Below are 5829 nucleotides of genomic sequence, written 5' to 3'. Positions count from 1 at the left end.
TTATGGGGTAAATTATATTACAGAACTTAAAATTGTTTCTGCAAATGTTCCAGGTTCAATGACTGGTTTGTTATAAAATCGTTGGAAAGTTTTCTCCGTTGACCATCCTGCTGTCTTGAGGATTTGGTCCATAGGAACATCCAACTTCATAACTGCCCATGTCGCTGCAGCCCTGGTGGAGTGAGATTTAAAAATGCTAGTGTCTACTCCAGCCTTCAGTCGGACCTGTTTTAGCCATCTAGAGGTGGTCTGGACTGTCACTGTTTTGAGTGGCTGTTTGTAGCTGATTAAAAGTGACATTTCTTTCCCTCTGATGATCTTAGTATACTCCATATATAATAGTAAGTGAGTTACAATACAGAGACGATCATCTGTCGTGTAGGCCCTGAATTTTGTTTTTAGGCCCGCTGACCCCTGTCTGTTTTGTTTGACTAATTCATTGATGTGAAAAGTTAAATTTCCAGATGAAATAGTCATGTTGTCCAGCCTTAGTTTCTGTAGTGACTGGACCCTTTGTGCCGTGACCAAGGCCATCAGCATGACTGTTTTCATAGTCAGTTTCTGTAGGGACAGAGCTGTAGCTGGAGACCAGTTTCTTAACATGGCCAGTACAATGCTCACATCCCATATTTGGGAGTACCTGGTTCTTGGGGGATTAACATTAAAAATGCCCCTCATGAGTTTGGTTACCAGGGTGTGTCCCAACAGAATGCCGCTCTGTTCCTTGCCACAGGTATGTTGACAGAGCACTTCTGGCACAGTTGATGGCACTATAACTGAGCCCCTCATCGTAATGGAGGCTTGCCAGGAATTCCAGAACAGACGGGATGTTCATAGATCTGTGGGTGATGTTTATTGTTGTGACAGTACTTCCCATTTCTTGATGACACCAAGTACTGTTTTTTGGTGGACTGTCTGTGGGCCGCTGAAATAAAATCCACTGTTCGGCCCGTCAGTCCCAGGTGTAGTAGAGGTGCTTTCAAACTCTACAAATTAATAGGTTTATATAATTATGACATGGGTAACTTCCCCTTGTTGCGGGATGAACCAGTAAATTAGGTCTATGATGGATGGTGATGCATGGTTCTAATACCATGTCGAGTATCACCGGGACCCATGGTTGAGTAGGCCAATCGGGTACTATCAAAATACCAGTTGCAGAGTCTTGTTGTATATTCCTAAATACCTGACTGATGAAGCAGAAAGGAGGGAATGCATAAATAAACAATCCCCCAATGCAGCGAAAATGCATCTATTGCCACTGCCCCAGGTTCTGGTTCCCATGAACATAATTCGATAGCTGGTGTGAGCCTGGATGCAAATAGGTCGATATCTGGTGCTCCATACCGTGCTGTAATTTCAGCAAATACATTTTTATCCAACATCCATTCAGTGTTTTCATTGAATTTGCGTGACCTGTTGTCTGCCACTAAATTTAGTTTACCTGGTAAGTAGGTAGCTGATATCCAAATATCTCTCTCTGGATACACTATTGCCAAATTGTGTTGGCCAGATTGTCACATAATGTCGATTTGTTTCCACCCATGTGGTTGATATATGCTACAACGGTGGTGTTGTCAATTTGTAGTCTAACATGCTAGTGATATAACCCAGAACAATATGACTTAAGGCCATGGAATGCACTTAACATTCCCAGGTAGTTTATGCCCAGTGTTTGTAATAATGATGCCTCCTGTGCATTCCATCTCCCCCACAGCTGGAGATGGAATTGGTAGCACCCCAACCAAGTGCACTGGCATCAGTTTGTAGTTCCATAGACGGGTAGCTGATAATGTTTGGATTGGAACAATGCCTGATGTTATCTTTCCACCATTTTAGTTCCATTATGGCCTCTGTTGGTAGCTTCATTGGTCTGTCAAAATGACCACCATAATTTTTTGAATGCTCGTATTTTAGCCCTCTGTAATTTTTGATAATGTAAAGGTCCGATTTGTGTGGCTGGAAACGCAGCCACTATAATGCCAATTATTCTTGCTACCAGTCTGATGGATGATTTTGTGATGTCAATGATTTTGCTGCAAGCCTCCATTAAGGCTGTAACCTTTTCTTTCGGCAAAGTCACTGACATGTGAACTGAGTTAAGGGTGAACCCCAGATGATCCATTGTGTTAAATAACATCTGTGGTCACCTCTAATGGGTACTGTATAGTAAGCATCTTTTAAAAACGATGCTTGCCATGTAGTAACCTAGGAAATCAATTGCTTAGCAGTAACAAAGGTTTCCATCTAGTAATGAATATATAGTACGAAAGTATTCAAATTAGTCAAATCTATGATGATGCAGCAACCACCATCTTGTTTATGATAAAGATTTTGGACTCGAATTCCTGTGATTCGTGTTGGGTTTCCTCCATTACTCCTTTTTTATATGGCCACTGTAGTTCAGCATGCGCTTTTGATTTTTCTTTGCCTGTAAGCACGAACATTCGGTTCGGTACATGCTGATCTGGAGGATTATGTTTTTGTATAAATTCTATGGTATAACCCTATACTTCTGAAAATATAAGTGTCCGTAGTTAATTTATTCCATGCATCCAGATAGAATTGTAATCTCCCACCAACCTCGTAAGGAACCAGACCCACCTACCTCCATGATTACTATTGGTAGGTTTGTTACTTTTTCGGCATCCTCCGTGGGCGTTGAGGCGCCGGTGTCTGGATCTGTAGTTGGGTCGGTGTTGAGGGTTAGCGCATTCCCCCAGGCCATGGCCTAAAAAGACCAATGTTGAATGTTCCTGGCCTTTGAGCTTTCACAATTGAGTCGGTCATGACCAGCTGCATCTCTACGTGGTGCGGCAGCTGTACAGCTGCGGACTGGAAGTGCCTTCAAAGAGTGGTGAGGACAGCGGAAAAAATCATTGGGACTTCTCTTCCTTCCATCATGGACATGGGGTACAAGCGCTGTCTGATTAGAGCTAAGGGCATTACCAGAGCCCCCACACACCCACAATTTGGACTGTTTATACTGCTTAACTCTGGGAGGAGGTACCGCAGCATGAAGAGCGGGACAACCAGGTTCTGCAACAGCTTCATCCCCCAGGCCATAAGATTACTGAAAAATCAACAAAACCGAGGCTAGAACTTTTTAAATATAGACACTTTTTAAAAAACTTTTTATATATATTTATTTTACAGAACCATGCACATGAGGCATTTTTATGGACGCACCTAGCACTTTTACTTTTACTATTTACCTGATTGGAGAGTCAAATGCAACGAAATTTCGTTCAAGGTGCACTGTGTCTAGGTATATATCTGAATGACAATAAAGTTTTCATTCATTCATTCATTCAGTTTGTCTTGGCCGACTGGTGGTGCGTAGGGGTGCTTTTTCCTGGCCGAAGTAGTTTTTAGACGTTGCTTTAATGAGCCCCAGGGTTTTACCCTCTTCGTCAAGTTCTTTTACCTGTTTTGATAAGTTGCCTCCAAATAGTAATATTGGTGATTGGGAGGTTCCAGGTTTGCATAGGCCTGCAAATTAGGGTCTAAAGCCGGTTGGATGGCACTTCTTCCTAATGCTGTTTACTCGTATTGGTAGTTGCAAAAGCCAGTGCATCCTGGTGATCTTGTGTCCTGTCTTTTTTGTTTATTGTGCGGGCGAAAACCGTAATTCCCGCTGTTGGGACTTTCAGAACGTTCTGTAGTTTCAAGTCCCTGGCTCTGATTGAGGCTCCGACATGTTTTCAAATACACTGGTTGACACTGGGAACATTCAGTGTTTTGCAGTTCCCTGGCGGTAAGTGTCTTGCTGTGGTGTCCAATGATGCCTGTCCTTATAGCTGGTTGAATGACAAGTAGTCGATACTTGCAGCTATTTTAGGTTCCAGGTTTTGGCCAGTTTGGTCAGGTTGAATAAACTGGGACACCATATCCAATAGGTTTTCTTGCACCCCATGTGCACTAGGGGTATGTTCTGCACCCCTCTTCAGGGTCAGCCCAGAATTGACCCCCTGTACTCCCCTCTGATGAGGGAGAAACACTGTGCAGCCCTACAAGAGGTACTGCTGTAGGACTTACTAGCTGCCCACTGTGACTAGTCTCCATCTCCCGGAGCCTGTCACTTTGGAGTATTTGCTCCAACAGCCGCTCCAACTGGCTCCAATGCTCTCGGGCACTGGCCACTCGCGGCTGCTCCAGTTCCTGCAGCCGCTCCAATCGGCTCCAATGCGCATGGGCACTGGCCGCTCGCGGCTATTCAGAGTTGGACTCATCGGAGTCAACGACTCTGTTAGTTTTTTGCTTCGCTTTACCGCCCGGCCATGGCCGGTGTGGGAGCAAAGTCGGGCACAGCTGTTCCCATTTCGGGAGATTGGCATGCCGTTGGCTGCTGCTGCCGGCTGCCCGCAACTCCGCGGTTCTCCCCCGCCAGCTTTTTCGCAGCCTTCGTGGATCTGGTCCATGTCTCCACCTGTAAGGTAAGTGGAAGGAACACAGAGTCTCCTTACCTGTTGTTCCCGGCTTTCAAATTCTGCCGCTAAGGGGAACGTCGTTCCCCCTGCTGTGACTCGTTGCACTGCGTGTAGCGATATGACACGCATGCGTCCTGGTGGGGTTCTTCACGTAGTCACTCACGTGACTCCTAAATAAAATTGGGCTTAATGTTCGTCACAAACATTGCCTTCCTAAGGTTTCTAAGGATTTGGACGAGGGAATTGAATGCAACATCTCCAAGTTTGCGGATGACACGAAGCTGGGGGCAGTGTTAGCTGTGTGGAGGATGCTAGGAGGCTGCAAGGTGACGGATATAGGCTGGGTGAGTGGTCAAATGCATGGCAGATGCAGTATAATGTGGATAAATGTGAGGTTATCCACTTTGGTAGCAAAAACAGGAAAGTAGACTATTATCTGAAAGGTGGCCGATTAGGAAAAGGGGAGATGCAACGAGACCTGGGTGTCATGGTACACCAGTCATTGAAAGTAGGCATGCAGGTGCAGCAGGCAGTGAAGAAAGCGAATGGTATGTTAGCATTCATAGCAAAAGGATTTGAGTATAGGAGCAGGGAGGTTCTACTGCAGTTGTACAGGGTATTGGTGAGACCACACCTGGAGTATTGCGTACAGTTCTGGTCTCCTAATCTGAGGAAAGACATTCTTGCCATAGAGGGAGTACAGAGAAGGTTAACCAGACTGATTCCTGGGATGTCAGGACTTTCATATGAAGAAAGACTGGATAGACTCAGCTTGTACTCGCTAGAATTTAGAAGATTGAGGGGGGATCTTATAGAAACTTACAAAATTCTTAAGGGGTTGGACAGGCTAGATGCAGGAAGATTGTTCCCGATGTTGGGGATGTCCAGAACAAGGGGTTGCAGTTTAAGGATAAGGGGGAAATCTTTTAGGACCGAGAGTGGTGAATCTCTGGAACTCTCTGCCACAGAAGGTAGTTGAGGCCAGTTCATTGGCTATATTTAAGAGGGAGTTAGATGTGGCCCTTGTGGCTAAAGGGATCAGAGGGTATGGAGAGAAGGCAGGCACGGGATACTGTGTTGGATGATCAGCCATGATCATATTGAATGGCGGTGCAGGCTCGAAGGGCCGAATGGCCTACTCCTGCACCTATTTTCTATGTTTTCTATGTTTCTATGTAGCACCGATGCAGTCGTTCATGTAGCAGAGGTAGAGTTTTATTTTATTTAAATGACGAAGGTGACTTGAGAGCTGGGTGCTGGGGAGTATAATATATGCACGAGAATGAGAAAGAGAGTGTGGGGTTAGTTAGCAGTCTTGTTGTGCGTGGCCCCTTGGGCAAGAGTGACCATAATATGGTTGAGTTCTTCATTAGGATGGAGAGTGACATTGTTAATTCAG

Source organism: Amblyraja radiata, chromosome 6, assembly GCF_010909765.2.
Source record: "Amblyraja radiata isolate CabotCenter1 chromosome 6, sAmbRad1.1.pri, whole genome shotgun sequence".
NCBI lineage: Eukaryota > Metazoa > Chordata > Chondrichthyes > Rajiformes > Rajidae > Amblyraja > Amblyraja radiata.
This window is presented reverse-complemented; position numbering follows the sequence as displayed.